This window comes from Capra hircus, chromosome 3 (assembly GCF_001704415.2).
Source record: "Capra hircus breed San Clemente chromosome 3, ASM170441v1, whole genome shotgun sequence".
Taxonomy (NCBI): domain Eukaryota; kingdom Metazoa; phylum Chordata; class Mammalia; order Artiodactyla; family Bovidae; genus Capra; species Capra hircus.
In genome coordinates, this window is record NC_030810.1 from 50,377,905 (window position 1) to 50,396,145 (window position 18,241).

Sequence of the window (18,241 nt, forward strand, 5' to 3'; positions counted from 1 at the left end):
AAAGAAGGAAATAGCAACCCACTCCAGTATTCTTGCCTGGAAAATTCCATGGACACAGTCCATAGAGCAGCAAAGAACTGGACATGACTGAGCAACTAAGTAGCGGCATATAGCAGTTATTAGAAACATAGATACTGGAGTCAGGCAACTGTTGCTACCACTTGCTAGATTTACCTCAAGCAAGTTACTGTATCTTCAAACATCTGTTTTCCTCATTATAAAATAGAAATGATAGGCCCATCATAGTGATTAAATTAGATGATCCATATAAAAGACTTTGCAGATTGTTTCACTCAAGGTAAAGACTCAGTGAAAAATTATTCAGTAATTCATTCACTCATGCATTATTTGATTTATTAATCATCTATTGTATACCAGATATTGTTCTAGTTGCTGAGGTGACTGTAACAAGACAGGAAATATTTTGGAATTTAGTTTTAGAGAACAAAACAAGCAATAAGAAAAAAAATATTATATAATGTTAGTTGTGAATATAAGAAAAATAATAAAATGAGGTAAAATGAAAACAGCATGAAGAAGTAGGCACCATTTTAAACAAGCTATATAGTGAAGCTATGATTAATATATGTAATAGTACCTGCAAAGCCCTGAGGCAGAGATAGCGAAGTGTATTTGAAGGGCACAAGTAAGCCAAAGTCATTAGTATATATGAGCTGGAAGTAGAGTGATGGACAAGAGGTCAGGTGACAGTTACAAATAAGATTGCAAAGTGTTTTAAAGGCCATAGAAGGGACTCTGGCTCTTATCTAAAATTTAATTGTTGAAATATTATTTTATATATGAGGAACACTTTAATTTGAATTATTTAATTTACTGCAGAAATCCTCATGAAATAGTTTTTATCATCACTGCCATTTAATAGATATGAAACCAAGGCTGTTATACAGTAATTATCATTACAGATTACAAAGCCATAGAGAAAAAAAAATGCCATGTTTGGAATGCTGGTCATTTTACTCAAACTCCCATGATTTTCACATGCTATTAATTGTGGTACCCACATGTAACGTGTCTGACTCTTTGCAATCCCATGGACTGCCAGGCTCCTCTGTCCATGGGATTCTCCAGGCAAGAATATTGGAGTGAGTTGCCATTTCCTTCTTCAGGGGATCCTCTTGACCCAGGGATCAAACTTGGGTCTCCTGCACTGCAGACAGATTCTTTACCAACTGAGCTACGAGGGAAGCCCAAAGTGAAAGTGAAAGTTACTCAGTCCTGTCTGACTCTTTGCAACCCCAAGGACTATATATATAGTCCATGGAATTCTCCAGGCCAGAATGTCGGAGTGAGTAGCCTTTCCCTTCTCCAGGGGATCTTCTCAACCCAGGGATGGAACCCAGGTCTCCCACATTGCAGGCAGATTCTTTACCAGCTGAGCCACAAGGGAAACCCATGTAAATGCAACATTGTAATAAATGAGCAGTCTTGTATCTTCATTATTAAGTCACTATCTATTTCTCTCTTTTAATCATTTTGCAAGTTAAGGTATACCTTCCTCACTAACACACAGGCACAGCTGTGAACAAACAGAACTGCATGTAAAATCACGCATGAAACCTGTAAAATAGGTGTGTGTCATCCCTCTTAACAGTGTCAATTCAAAGGTCTCTTCATTCAATAAATATTAACATATCTCATTGGGAGTAAAATAATTTCCTTTGTGTTGACATTTCTGCTCCTCACTGTATTTCCCTGAAAATAGATTATCTCATTTCCCAGAATATAAAGCTTTTTTATGATATTCATTATAAATATAAATGAATTTGTATTACTTATTAGGAGAAGAGAAATCCCATTAGAATCACTTAAATATAAATATTATCCAAAAAAGAAACTGACTGATATCAGTGATAAACTAAATGGAAGGTAAATATACAGAAATCTGGGTAGAAGAATTGATGAGGTAGACATTAAGTCCCAGTAAAATACATTCAACCTCTTAATGCCAGGAAACATTTTGCAAAACAAAATCCTTTTTGTTTAACACTTAACTGATTACATTTGTGAGTGATAGAATTATAACAAGGTCAAAAGCAAGATGGTTGAGTTTGGTGTCTTTGTCTACTATTCAAATAACTGTTTTCTTGCTTTCTAAATCATAATAGGGAAGTAAGAATTATATCGATTCTGCCAGCCATGGGTCAAATTTTACTAAATAATTCCAAATAGACATCTACTCCTCTGGTGCAATTCTCCAAGAGTTTTCCAACTTCCTTCATTAGCTCTGGTGTAATGTTTAACGACTTTTATAGTCAATCATGAATACTGCCATAATAAGGTGTATATACATTAATCTTTATTCTCTTATCTATTGGACTAATTTAGTTACAGATCTAATAGGAAGATTGTGTTTAAAAAACCTGAAAGCATCATTTTCAAAATACAGATATTTTTCTTTGAATTATTTCTTTCACAGTTAGTAATTGCAGTACCGACTTTATATTCATTCATTCATTCATTTAACAAATATTTTTCAGCCTCTACTTTTCCATAGTCTTTTGTTAGAATATGGGAATGATACAAGAAAATAAGACTTAGTTTCTCCTCCTAAAGACTTTAAATCATAGCCAAACATAGAAAATGGAAAATGTATATAAAGAATTCAAAAGTAAAATAGCAATATAGTCATATGAATAGGAAAGGAAAGAGTCAAAGAACAGAGCAGGTTTAATATTAGGAATAATTAGAAATGTGATCATTGCATAATATGTGCAAAGAACAGAGAAAAATGTGAGGATTTCACAGGGGATTGAGATCAAGGTAGATTAGAAGATTTTGGGAAGGGTTTCAGAGAAGTTGTTTAAAATCAGGCTGAAAAGTGGTAGAACTGGACAGAGAAAGGAAGAGGAATTATGTCTAAAACTATGAAAGAAAAATGAGTCAAGTACATTTCAGTTCAGTTCAGTTCAGTTCAGTCGCTCAGTCATGTCCAACTCTTTGCGACCCCATGAATCACGGCACGCCAGGCCTCCCTGTCCATCACCATTTCCTGGAGTTCACTCAGATTCAAGTCCATCAAGTCCGTGATGCCATCCAGCCATCTCATCCTCGGTCGTCCCCTTCTCCTACTGCCCCCTATCCCTCCCAGCGTCAGAGTCTTTTCCAGTGAGTCAACACTTCGCATGAGGTGGCCAAAGTACTGGAGCTTCAGCTTTAGCATCATTTCTTCCAAAGAAATCCCAGGGTTGATCTCCTTCAGAATGGACTGGTTGGATCTCCTTACAGTCCAAGGGACTCTCAAGAGTCTTCTCCAACACCGCAGTTCAAAACCATCAATTCTTCGGCGCTCAGCCTTCTTCACAGTCCAACTCTCACATCCATACATGACCACTGGAAAAACCATAGCCTTGACTAGACAGACAGCCGACAAAGTAATGTCTCTGCTTTTGAATATGCTATCTAGGTTGGTCATAACTTTCCTTCCAAGGAGTAAGCGTCTTTTAATTTCATGGCTGCAGTCACCATCTGCAGTGATTTTAGAGCCCAAACAAATAAAGTCTGACACCTTTCCCACTATTTCCCCATCTATTTCCCATGGAGTGATGGGACCGGATGCCATGATCTTCATTTTCTGAATGTTAAGCTTTAAGCCAACTTTTTCACTCTCCTCTTTCACTTTCATCAAGAGACATTTTAGCTCCTCTTCAATTTATGCCATAAGGGTGGTGTCATCTGCATATCTGAGGTTATTGATATTTCTCCTGGCAATATTGATTCCAGCTTGTGTTTCTTCCAGTCCAGTGTTTCTCATGATGTACTCTGCATATAAGTTAAATAAGCAGGATGACAATACACAGCCTTGACGTACTCTTTTTCCTATTTGGAACCAGTCTGTTGTTCCATGTCTAGTTCTAACTGTTGCTTCCTGACCTGCATACAGATTTCTCAAGAGGCAGGTCAGGTGGTCTGGTATTCCCATCTCTTTCAGAATTTTCCACAGTTGATTGTGATCCACACAGTCAAAGTCTTTGGCATAGTCAATAAAGCAGAAATAGATGTTTTCCTGGAACTCTCTTGCTTTTTCCATGATCCAGCGGATGTTGGCAATTTGATCTCTGGTTCCTCTGCCTTTTCTAAAACCAGCTTGAACATTAGGGAGTTCACAGTTCACGTATTGCTGAAGCCTGGCTTGGAGAATTTTGAGCATTACTTTACTAGCATGTGAGATGAGTGCAATTGTGCAGTAGTGTGAGTGTTCTTTGGCATTGCCTTTCTTTGGAATTGGAATGAAAACTGACCTTTTCCAGTCCTGTGGCCACTGCTGAGTTTTCCAAACTTGCTGGCATATTGAGTACAGCACTTTCACAGCATCATCTTTCAGGATTTGAAATAGCTCAACTGGAATTCCATCACCTCCACCAGCTTTGTTCGTAGTGATGCTTTCTAAGGCCCACTTGACTTCACTTTCCAAGATGTCTGGCTCTAGATGAGTGATCACATCATTATGATTATCTGGGTCATGAAGATCTTTTTTGTACAATTTTTCCGTGTATTCTTACCACCTCTTCTTAATATCTTCTGCTTCTGTTAGGTCCATACCATTTCTGTCCTTTATCGAGCCCATCTTTGCATGAAATATTCCCTTGGTATCTCTAATTTTCTTGAAGAGCTCTCTAGTCTTTCCCATTCTGTTGTTTTCCTCTAATTCTTTGCATTGATCGCTGAAGAAGGCTTTCTTATCTCTTCTCAGGTACATTTAGGGGAGAGTAAATAGAATGATAGCATGAAACAGATTGTGGAGAGTCCCTTTAAGTAAATCTGGGTGTTAGGAATGGACCAGATTAAGGAAACTAAAAATGGGAGTCCAAGGAGTTTAATTTAATTCAATAAGCAAATATAGCTCATGACGTACTATACGCAAGACCAGATGGTATGGCAGATAAAGAGATGAATAGAACATACAAATTCCCACTCTTCAAGATACTTACAACAAATACGATTGTTTTCCAATAAGAAATGAGAAGACATTAAATCTTTTTGAGCAAGAGAATGATTGGATACATGATATACAATGTGTTGAAGAGGATTTCTTTGACCTCAGTGTTTTGTACTGATTCCAGAGTGATAATATGATAATTAAATAGATGAAGACAAACTGGGTAGAGGATTCAATTCTGAGGAAAAACTATTTATCTCCAGACATGTAGATTTGCTGATAATACCCAGTTTTTCAAGTGGAAAAATTTGTTAATAATTTAAAAATATACAGTTAGTATACAGTGAAGAATTTGGGACTTAATGTAAGTTTTAGGAAATTATATGGGATATTTGCAGGCATATCGTAGCTGAAATGTGGCTGGGAACTAAGCCTATCTACAGAGACTTTAGGAATTACTGAACAGCCTTTGAGGAAGAAAAGAAGGATTGGTTGGAGTGGTATGAGGGAAACAAGCATATTGTAACCTCACAGTCATTAGGGGGATGGAGAGTTTCAATAGATAAAGTATTCTGGGTATCAAATGATGCAGAAAATTTGAGTGTAAGAGAATAAAATATAAATAATAGGAGTGGAATATGCATTAGTTTTAGTTACTAGTTTTTACTCTTGGTTATCAGGAATGGTGGCAGTGGATCGCTGGGAGTTTCCTTTCATTAGTAGTCGCTTTCCTTTATTGCCCACCGTTTTTTCTGTGAAACAATGACTGATGCTGTCTGACAGCCCTCTTTGTCTACGCATATCAAATTCAGACCCTCCATTACTGTCTCAAGTGTTTTGGTTCTCCCATAATTGTGAATTCTATTAAACAATTTTGCAATAAAATTTACATTGACTAAGCAGCTGTCCCCTTCAATAACAGAGGAGAACATGTGCTGCAGAGTCTGAGACATGCTGACTGCAATTTGAGACTCAGATTTAGATCTACTGTGCTTTGAAAAGCAGGCAAATATTGGTTGTCCTGGGTCTCACTACTGCTCCCTGAGTGATTTATCCATCTATCAGTACCTATGCGTGTGCTGCTTTGTACAAGGCTAAGATCCTGTCAGCAATCAATAAACAAGCATTAAGCCCTTTTCTCCTCTTTGAGTCCAGAGGGCACACGAATCATATGCTCTCTCAAGCCTGGAAATTGGAAACTATTGGCTAACATGTGGTAGTGTTTTATCATTCATATATGTTTGTTATTCGGTTCTCTTGAGGTAGCTATCCTTAGACTCCACTTACCAGTGAGGAAACTGAAGATTGCAGAAGTTAAGTGACTTCCACAGGATCATGCAGAGAATAAATAAATGAGATGAATAGGACTCAAGCCTGGTTATCTGACTCCAAATCCCCGATTTTGTAAATAAAAAGACAGTTACTCCCTTATGACTCTTGCTCAGTCGCTCAGTTGTCTGACTCTTGGCAACCACATGGACTGCAGCACGCCAGGCCTCCCTGTCCCTCCCATCTCCCAAAGTTCGCCCAAGTTCATGTCCATTGCATCGGTGATGCCATCCAGCCGTCTCATCCTCTGATGCCCTCTTCTCCTTCTGTCCTCAGTCTTTCCCAGAATCAGGGACTTCTCCAATGAGTTGGCTGTTTGTATCAGATGATGACTCTTGTGTATATTGCTGAAACAGGGCTTAGAGCCATAAGGCACAAAACAAGTATTCAGAAAACAGAATGGAAACTGAATATGTTACTATCTGAGGCCCAGATATTGCTATGAGTACAATTAAAGCAATATTAATTGATTCAAGTATAACTTTATATGATGCTGAGTAAATGGTCATAAGAACCCATGGGGATATAATGCATGTATGTGAGCATTCAGTATATACACATCCCCTCACACGCATATGCACACACACACACATACCCCAAGTGAAAACACATTATATTTAGTCAAGTATCTCTTTAAAAAGCTGTTACATTTTGATGTTTCATGCAATTGTTTCTGCAGTTATCAGGAGACAAATCAGTTATGTGTAGCTTTAGAAAACTGAATTACAATGAGAAAAACATGTCTGGAATGATGCAATGTATAATGTACAGGAATTGTGGAGTGTTTTATTTTCCACAGAAAGGTATAGTTTCATGTATACTTTGTGCAGATGATATATTATTTTCATAGTTGAATTTATTCTGTCCTACCTTATTCTATTTTGAGACTGTTGAAAACCCTGCTTCAGAAATACTTCTCAGTTTTTTGTAATTTATATCTGATTTCAAGGAAATGTTGTTGATGTTTTTCCAGTTCATTTTTAACTAAATATTCTAAATGCTTCAGGAGAGAGTTTTGTTTGCCAAAAATCTTCTGACTCTTGTTTCTTTAAAATGGCTGAAGTTTTCTTTCCAAAGGCACAACAAGTGAATGCTTGGAATTATAGAATATGGTTTCTCTCTCTCTAAGAGATATTGCACTCATGAGTTTTATAGCTAAAAAGTATCAGATGCGCCTCCAATTTATGACTAGGCAGTAATTCCTTATGAACTTCATTTGCAATCAGGCAATTGACTTAATCTTCATTTGAGATTTTATCTTCATTTTCCAGATTAAAAAAAAACTGAGGTACAGAGAAGTTAAGTAGCTTGTCCAAGGTGACAGAGCTAATGATTGGTCGAGTAGATGTTTACATGCTGTGTGGTGTCAGAGCCAGCTCTCACAATGCTATATTACCCTTCTTCTAATCTGTGCAAAAACCTCTCAGTCTACCTGACCAGAATTTAAGCTTCAGAAGCTCAGAATTCAAATGTCAGGGAAATTTCTTATGTTCTCAGTTCTGAATTGTCTCAAAGACTAAGCACATCAAGATATTCCAGTCCCTTTTTATATGAACCCCATTCTTCTAAGCTCTATTCCTAATTTCTAATACTTCTGCATTGTATTTCTCAACAGTTCTTTTGACGTATAATTCATATGCCACACAATTCACCTACTTAAAGTGGACATTCAGTGGTTTTCTACCAAATCCACAAAGTTGTATAATAATTACTATAACCTAATTTTAGAAAAATTTTGTCATCCTTAAAGGAAATGTAATATCCAGTAGCATCAGTCCCATCTACCTTTCATGGCCCCTATCTAGACAACCACCAATCTACTGTCCATCTCTATAGATGTGTCTAGTCTGGCTACTTCATATAAATGGAATCATAGAATATGTGATCTTTTGTGATTGACTTCTTTTACTTAGCATAACATTTTCAAGGTTTATCTAGTTCAACAGGATTGGTTTATATCAGAATCATGTTATAATTATATATGCCTTTATTTAGCAAATTATCAAAATATATATAGTTCAGCCAATAGTGTAACTGCAGTTCTCTTCAGCTATTCCTCTCTTTTCATTATAAATTGATGCTGGAAGAAAAATTTCAGCTAAACTTCAGATTCTCAAACTATATTATGTAGTCAAAAGCATGTGCTCAAGTTGTCAGGCTAGGAACATCTCCATTAAAGAAAGCGGCCAAGTAAGGCCTGTTTCTGAATGGGCATACCACCTCTTACATGGGCACTAGACAAGACCCCAGTTCAAGGTGATCAATTCCCCTGTCTAACAGAGGCTCATTCTTTAGATTTTGAACCACTTGTAAATTTTAAGACATCTCTAACAATGCAAAATTCCCTAATGCTTGAAGTTAGCTCTTGTAGTTAAAATCTTACTAATCAGTTCATACCTTAAAACTTCACTAATTGAAATATGATCCACTGACCAACAGGATTATCAGGGAGCTAGTTAAAAAATAGAATCTTAGACCTACCTAAAATCAGCATTTTAACAAGACTCCCAGGTGACTGAGATACATATTCAAACTTAAAAGGCACTTCCCTGAAAAATATTAGAAGTTAGATTTAAAGGAGATATCTGTGAGAGGGTAGCTTGGAAATATCACGAATAATTACAAAGAAGTACTATCTTCATTTGTTTTATAATTTTGCTTCTTGCCAACCCTGACTTGAATTATTTTAGTAACTTTTGCAACATTATCAGAGCTTATTCCAGAGCCCAGAATCATAACCATTCACTATGTATATCATATGCTTAATACTATGACACATAGTAGGTACTCGGTGCATGTTAACTTCTATTTTCCTTTCTGAGATATAAATCTTATAAGAGCAGTATTTACTATAAGACAATTTAAAATATAATGGAGATATAACACAATAATTTGAGCTACCAGGAAAGCTATAGTTATAAATAATCCAGTTTAAAAATTAACTAAGGATTTAAATTGATGTTTCTCCAAAGAAGATATACAGATGGCCAAGAAGCACATGAAAAGTTGTCCATCATTAGTCATTAGAGAAAGCTAGTCAGAACCACAGTGAGGTGCCACATTATATCCAACAGGATAAATATAATTTTTAAAAGAGCATAACACGAACTGGTGAGGATATGGAGAAACTGGAACCCTCATACATTGTTGGTGGAAATATAAAATGTTGCAGCTGCTTTGGAAAACAGTTTGGTAGTTCTTCAAGATGTGAAACCATTGAGTTACTTATCAGTTCAGTTCAGTTCAGTCACTCAGTCGTGTCCAACTCTTTGCGACCCCATGAATCGCAGCACGCCAGGCCTCCTTGTCCATCACCAACTCCTGAAGTTCACTCAGACCCATGTCCATCGAGTCAGTGATACCATCCAGCCATCTCATCCTGTGTCGTCCCCTTCTCCTCCTGCCCTCTATCCTTCCCAGCATCAGAGTCTTTTCCAATGAGTCAACTCTTTGCATGAGGTGGCCAAAGTACTGGAGTTTCAGCTTCAGCATCATTCCGAGTTACTTATAGGACCCACTAATTCTGCTCTAGGTATATACCCAAGACTCACAAAAACTTGTACATGAATGTCCATATCATTATTATTTATGATAATCAAAAAGTAGAGACAAATGTATATCAACTGATGAGTGGAATAAGTAAAATTTGGTATAACCTATTATGGAATTTTCTTCATCAATAAAAAGGAATGAAGTACTGAGATGTGCTACAACATAGATGAACCCTGAAAATGCCACTGAGTTGTGAATGCTGCTACAGTAGGAGGGGTGCAATGGACCTATGTAGCTTTGAACATCCATGATTATTTATGCTTATATGTGTAGCTGAGCAAAAGGGTACGTGAATTGTATATTTTTATAATTGTTGCCAAAAAGCCTTTCAAAAAGTAGATTTATTTACTTTTTACAGTAGGAATACCTTCTTTCCTTTGCATAAAATATCAATATTTATTATTTTTCCAAATTAAATAATAAAATCTTGTTAAGTATAAGGGATTGAGGGGTTTTTTTAATGGATATACTATTGATTTTTATATTCCTTATTTTATATGATGTCTATTTTGTATTAACTTTTTTCTTACTGACTTGGAAGAATAAAGTATTTTGAGGAATTAAGTTTTGTCATATCTGTTGCAGCCTATTTTATTAGTTTCCCCTTTCAGAATTTTTATGTGTATTTTCAAATTTTTTATGACCAGATTTTTAGTTTTTTGCTTTATGGCCTCTGCTTAGAAAGACTTGGTCCTTTAAATATGGTATAAAAAAAGGAAGTCCTAAATATTTCTTCAAGTACTTTTAATTTTGTTTTTCCTCCCATATGCTGATTTATATCTGTAATGTTTTTCAATATATGATAACAAATAGGAATCCAGTTTTTAGTTTTCTCCCCCCAAGATTATCCAGGTATTCTAAATCAATGTGTACTGAATTCTCCTTGTTTCCCCCTGTCTTAAATATTTGGGTATATCTGTGTATTCCAATGCTAATAGCAAACACAACTCTTTTATTAGTCAGTGTATATTTAGGTTATGTTTTAATACCTAGAAGTGAAAGTACTCTCTCCTGGTACCTTTTTCTTCTATTTTTTTTTCTCACAGAACTTTTATGACTTTTCTTCTATTTTTAAATGACCTTCAGAAGCACTCATTTACAATAATGAGAGCATGAACTCCAAAGCTAGAATCTCTGAATTTAAATCTCAGAAAATATCTAATTTTCTAATTTTAGAAAACTGATTATATTATTATGCACCTACCCTATTGGCTGTGTGAGTGTGTGTATTATATTGTGACCTAATATATTTTAAATTTTAGGCACTGTCTAGAACATAAAGTGCTAAGAAATTTGGCTATCATGTTTTATTTGTTTCTGATTTAATTGTTACTTGATTTTTCTCTAAGGAAACATATGACGGTATCCTAACTAGGATTAGTTAAATCCTAATATAAATCCTAATTTATAAATTAATTTAAGAAAAATTAATAATCCTATAATATTGGGTCTTCCTATTCAAGAACAATATGTTTCTTTCCATTTATTAAAGTTTCTGTAGAATATTTTCCCTGTGGCTTTGTTAAAATTTATTGCTAGGGGTTTTTTTTTTTGCCACTAATGCAAATGACACTGTATTTTTTAATTTGTTAAAGTTTGTTTATAGGAAACTTATTGATTATTGATTTTTAATTTATAACCATTGAACTTACTGATTTATTTTACTGTTTATAATAGATATCTCAGGTGAATCTTTAGTATATCCCTGATTGACAGTTATATTCTCCAAATGTGAAAATAATTTTGGTTCCTTCAGCTATTAAAATCTTGTTTTTCTCTTTCCTAATTTCATTGGCTGATTCTCCCAGAACAATTGTCATTCTTCTGCTGAATGATTTTGTACTTCCACAGTGACACAACTGGTCATGAAATATTATTCTCTTAGCTTGCTACTGAGCTTGTTTTGCTGATATTCGTAAGTGAGGTTAGTTTGTGGTTTTCTTTTTTGTATTGCTATATTAGTTAGCTAGGTCTTCCATAACAAAATGCCACAAACTATATGGCTTAAATCACAATTTATTTTCTCACAGTTTAGAAGCTAAAAATTTGAGATAAAAGTGTAGGCAGGTTTTGTTTCTTCTGAAGCTTCTCTCCTTGGCTTGCAGGTGGCCTTCTGCACATGTGGACATGGCTGAATCAGTGTACACATACCTGGTGTCTCTCTTTGTGTTTATGTGTGTGTGTGTGTGTGTGTGTGTGTGCACATGTGCGTGTCCTAATCTCCTCCTCTCATAAGGATATCAGTTGTATTGGATTAGGGACCACCATAACTTAATTATATCTTTAAAGGTGTTATCTCAGAATAGAATTACATTCTGAAGGACTGAGGTCCGGGGTTTCAATGTATAAATCTGACAGCATTCAGGAGGGGCCCTAATCAATCCATTCCAATTATCTTTGTCAGGCTTTGGAATAAATGCTGGATTTGTAAAAAGAGTTTACAAACTTCATTATGTGTGTCTGTTTCTCTTTCTCGGAGATTCTGGTATATAGCACTATGTGATTTCATAGTATGCAATGCTATTACCTTATCTCTGATTTCACCCCAAATTTTGCAGACAGGAATAAATCCTATGTGAACATCATGGGCTAACCACAATTCAAGTACAAAAACATAAACAAGGGTCAACTATGCCAGTCAACGCACATCATTTTAAATTATTGCTTACATATCACCCTGCTGCTGCTGCTGCTGCTGCTAAGTCGCTTCAGTCGTGTATGACTCTGTGTGACCCCATAGACGGCAGCCCACCAGGCTCCCCCGTCCCTGGGATTCTCCAGGCAAGAACACTGGAGTGAGTTGCCATTTCCTTCTCCAATGCATGAAAGTGAAAAGTGAAAGTGAAGTTGCTCAGTCGTGTCTGACTCCTAGCTACCCCATGGACTGCAGCCCACCAGGCTCCTCCGTCCATGGGATTCTCCAGGCAAGAGTACTGGAGTGGGGTGCCATTGCCCTCTCCAACATATCACCCTACTGAAGCCATAAATGACTGATAGGTATTCTTATCACCATTCATTGCCATTAACTCTAAACTTTGTCTGAATAGTCATTTGTGGTTCCCTGATGCCAAAGTTTGAGAAAGCTTCAAGTCAAATTGGTTAAGACCGAAACTCAACACAGTCTTAAATAACTGAGACTTGATTTAGGAACACTATATCTTATGTGGCATTCAGAAGGTTTTCTCAGAAGCCAAAACTAGAAACTCTATGCTCCAATTACTGAATGTGCCCTGTGTTGCAGAATACTGTTTATTAAAGGCCTGAAGGCAGTCTCCTACTGTCTAGACTTTTGGTCTGGAGACTAAGAAAAGATCATAGATCATGCATCATAATCAGTAATATTATGGTCTCAGAAGCAATGCCTTAAGCATGTATCAAGTGTCAGAGAGTTGTAAGGGTATACTAGCTGAGTATCACTTTTCTTTCTGGCACTTAAGTCTTTGTCATTGATTCTATAGAGTATTATTAAACATTAAGTATTGTGTTTGGGGATTTGGGGTAAGGTAAAATAGCATAAGCAAGGAAAGCTTTATAAGCTAATAAAAATTTAGATGAGATATTCATCAGCTTGCTACCCTATAAAATGATGCAAGAAACATTACTTGAGAAATTACATTCAAAGATTGTTACTAATCAAATCAATCTGAATTAGAAATCCCATTGTTACCATTCAGTGTTTTTGTGAATTTGCCTCTCTATGCTGACTCTCCTATGCACTGAATTGATTCCAACACCCTAGGTCCTTCACACATTAAAAAAACAGATAGATAGATGGATATAAATATAGCTATGAGGACTTATATGTATCTTGTATCATTCATATATAAATTATGTTATACAGTATATCAGCTATAGAAATTTCTTTGTTAGGCGTTTAAAAAACAGCTGTATATTTTGAATACATCTGCATATAAGTTTCTTTTCCCATGCCACACTCCCTAGCAGGTATTTGAAAGCTGAGTTTTGAATCAAGGTTTCTATAGCTTGCTCAAGTTATATCCCCAGAGTTTCAGACCCCCAGGCATCCTATGTCTCAGGAGGGCCAAACATTATTATCTTCTCAATTACAGATACATTGGAAGATCAATATTTTCTACCTGACCTTCAAATCCAACAGTAAATAGATACTAGTAAAGTAGACTGTGGGTGCTAACTAACTTTCTCTCAGTGATACTTCATTCTCGGATGGCATTTAGGGAGTAGAGCCCTTTAAGTATTTTATCTTCTCTGAATATCGTGTGTTATTTTCCTTGATGACTTCCTTTGGTGGCTCTCAAAAAACCTTTAGAAATTTGTTGAGATTAATTGGAAGTAAGAGACTAAAAACCCCATGACTGGTTCTAACAATTGCCCTCTCTCATCTCTTTTCTGAGATGCCCCTTAAAGGCACTCAGCACCGCTACTTTTCATCATGTATTCTTGTACACCTATCAGGCCGGTATAGCTATTATAAAGCATAGATCAATTCAGAAAGGCACATAAAGCCTTCAGTAGTTACCCTGAGAAGCAATTCAAGTGGAACCCCTTGAAGCAACTTTAACCTCTCTGCCCATTTCCCTGTTTCTGTGCCTGGAGCAGGCTACTAACTAACTCCCAAATCTCTGGGCTGAGCTGCCCCATGATTATTGCAAAGCTCCACACCTGAACATGTCCTGCCAGAAGTCGAAGAATCATTCTCCTAATTTCCTCCTGAAAAGGTATATATTGACTGTCTGGGAAACCTGGAGGAAATTCCAAATAAATTAAGACAAAGGGCAATGGATGTACATCATTTGTCTGGAACGATCAAGAATATTCCTAGTAGTGGTCAATATGTTGCTTCAGTCTTCTCTTCATTTGTACTGTCATCATTCTCCTGGACTTCTTGTGGTAGTACTCTGACTTATAAGGCTGTCCTCCAGTCTTTTACAGTTCACTTTATCCTAAGAATTCCTAAAGATGTACTGGGTTCTCTGAAGCATGACTTTGATAAAGTCATTCCTCTGACCAAGAACCTTGGTGACTCAAGATACTCCCTAAAAGGGATTAGAGTGGTAATGACCCAGCTCAGCTACCTTTTCAGTCATGGATCCTCATATTCTTAACTTTGCAACCCATGCTCTAAATTAAATTAAACGCCCCATTTATATGCCCTATGATTTTTATTACATCACAGCCTCTTTATACACAGCCTATTCCACCCACAAAGATCAGCTAAAACCCCACCTTCATGAAACTCCTGGATCCCTCCAACTTGAGATGGTTCCATGCTCTTAACAACACAGCACTTTATACTTTTTTGTAGCATTTAGTACTGCCTGTTTAATAAACATGGTTTTATATGATTGCTTTATTATGTATTTTCCTTGTGCATCGGAACTGCATGTTAAAATCTCTACAGCCTTCACAGGTAAAAGTTTGATTTTGCATATAGTATATATTTTTAATAAATGTTTGTCAAATGACTATATTAATGATAATTCAAGCGTTGTTTTAAAAATTATACAAAATGAGTAAAATTATTCCTACATTCAATAAATGCAGAAGAAATTCTAATGATACCTTCCATAAGAAAAATAGCTTACAAAGTCACAAACAATCTTTCTGAATAGTTTCATACAAATTACTTTTATAAATTCTATAAAATGAAGTACACAGACTATGCAGACAAACTAATGATCAAGTTTCATCTTTAAAATTTTTTCTCTGTCCATTCAATATATCTTTTAACCTATTTAACAAGTGAGTGAAGAATTTGAACTTAATTTAATGATTAAGCTTATCCCTAACCAGAAAAAAAAAGAATTACAGAGTTTAAATTTTATTCTTCTCCGCAAAATGAAATCCAGCATTCCCAAAAGGGAGTGCTCACAGTGGACATGGCTGAGTCATGGGTTAGATCTGCATGTCTCTTTCTATGACTTGGCTGAACTTTACTTAATCTCCATTCTAATCGATAATATTTTCTCGAATCCATCATGTGAATTGTGTTCTCTAGCATACAATCAGTTACTGACTCACTGTCCTGTGCTATCACAGAGCCTCCATATTGATAGTTTGTGATCCACTTGTGAACTGTCAAGACAAATAAAGATCTTTGGATTATTTATATCTAACATCCCCCCCGCCGCCCCCGAACACTGATCTAATAATTAGAGAATTGCTATTTGTCTAATCCCTATCCAGTTTGGGCTTCCCTGGTAGCTCATCTGGTAAGGAACCTGCCTGCAATGTAGGAGACCCCAGTTCAATCCCTGGGTCAGAAAGATCCCCTGAAGAAGGGATACTTTATCCAATCCAGTATTCCTGAGCTTCCCTGGTAATTCAAATGGTGGAATCCGCCTGCAATGTGGAAGACCTGGATTCAATCCCTGGGTTGAGCAGATCTCCTGGAGGAGGGCATGGCAACCCACTCCAGTATTCTTGCCTGGAGAATCTCCATGGACAGAGGAGCCTGGTGGGCTACAGACCATGGGATAGCAAAGTTGGACATGACTAAACAACAAAGTCAACACACTCGCCAGTTCTATTTTATATCTTCTAGTGTAATTTGTAACCAAAGTGAATGCGCAGCTTTTACACTGATGATGCTAAGAAGGGTTGAAATGTGATGTTCCAATAAGGACAGTAAGTTAGTTTAGATGTTGGGAATCCCATGAGCAAGTATGACAGCATAAGTCCTTGAAAATCCATTCAAAAGGCTCTGCATTATAATATTTCATTGTAAAAGCCTCTGAATGTTTTTAGCTTGTTGTCTTGCTGTTTCTTTAGATAGTTGCTTCTAACTTTTCTGGGTTTACCCTGGAGATCCTCTGTCAACCAAGAAAACTTAGAATTTCTAGCTAAGAAAGCACTTTTTGAACATTTCCACATATGGGGTAATATACCAAGTTTGGGGGTACACGTATGTATTTTGACATTCTATATTTCTTTTCTTTTTGCAAGAGATCAAGTCTGAGCTCTCCCTGGAGCTGCTGAAATTGTTGCAATGGTGTCTAATTTTGGTAACTAAACCTTTCAAATCTCTCTAAGCTTATATAACATTTGTAATTGAACAAAACACAGGACCAATATGTGAATAATAAATTTATCTTTGAAACACTGCTGTCAAATTATGATGAAAATTTTTGCATTTTTGGCCTTAAAATTTGTCATGCATTTTGCCTAGAAAATTGACTTCTAGAAATTTGTTTTATGGAATTATAAGTTAAATTATAAGAATACCCCTGAAGATATTGTAAAACAAGCTAAATGCCCAGCAATAAACACTGACTAAATCAACAAGGTACATGGGTGCAGTGGGATACCTTGCAAATTGTGCAGTACTGTGCAATAAATGTGGCATTGTACAACATTATACATTGACATGGAAAGAGACAAACAAGGTATTACGAAGCATATATTGTCATTTAAGCTTGCTTACTAAATTTTCTTTGTTTTTTTTTCTTTTTAGCTTGATACTAGAGTGAAAGATTTTCTTACTAGAGTGAATCAGTTCAGTTCAGTTCAGTCACTCAGTTGTGTCCAACTCTTTGTGACCCCATGAATCGCAGCCCTCCAGGCCTCCCTGTCCATCACCATCTCTCGGAGTTCATTCAGACTCATGTCCATCGAGTCCGTGATGCCATCCAGCCATCTCATCCTTGGTGGTCCCCTTCTCCTTCTGCCCCCAATCTCTCCCAGCATCAGAGTCTTTTCCAATGAGGCAACTCTTCACATGAGGTGGCCAAAGTACTAGAGTTTCAGCTTTAGCATCATTCCTTCCAAAGAAATCCCAGGGTTGATCTCCATCAGAATGGGCTGGTTGGATCTCCTTGCAGTCCAAGGGACTCTCAAGAGTCTTCTCCAACACCACTGTTCAAAAGCATCAATTCTCCGGCGCTCAGCCTTCTTCACAGTCCAACTCTCACATCCATACATGACCACAGGAAAAACCATAGCCTTGACTAGACGGACCTTAGTCGGCAAAGTAATGTCTCTGCTTTTGAATATACTGTCTAGGTTGGTCATAACTTTTCTTCCAAGGAGTAAGCGTCTTTTAATTTCATGGCGGCAATCACCATCTGCAGTGATTTTGGAGCCCAAAAAAATTAAGTCTGACACTATTTCTACTGTTTCCCCATCTATTTCCCATGCAGTGATGGGACCAGATGCCATGATCTTCGTTTTCTGACTGTCGAGCTTTAAGCCAACTTTTTCGCTCTCCTCTTTCACTTTCATCAAGAGGCTTTTTAGCTCCTCTTTACTTTCTGCCATAAGGGTGGTGTCATCTGCATATCTGAGGTGATTGATTTTTCTCCCGGCAATCTTTATTCCAGCTTGTGCTTCTTCCAGCCCAGCGTTTCTCATGATGTACTCTGCATAGAAGTTAGATAAGCAGGGTGACAATATACAGCCTTGACGTACTCCTTTTCCTATTTGGAACCAGTCTGTTGTTCCATGTCCAGTTCTAACTGTTGCTTCCTGACCTGCATACAGATTTCT

At 36.8% G+C, this 18,241-nt stretch overlaps 1 protein-coding gene across 1 annotated transcript in view; it reads left to right on the forward strand.

Moving 5' to 3' along the window:
• The window catches only part of LOC102170378 (serine/threonine-protein kinase TNNI3K), a 339,117-nt gene that overhangs the window by 38,711 nt on the left and 282,165 nt on the right, over positions 1 to 18,241 (forward strand). The gene's annotated exons all lie outside the window — the stretch shown is intronic.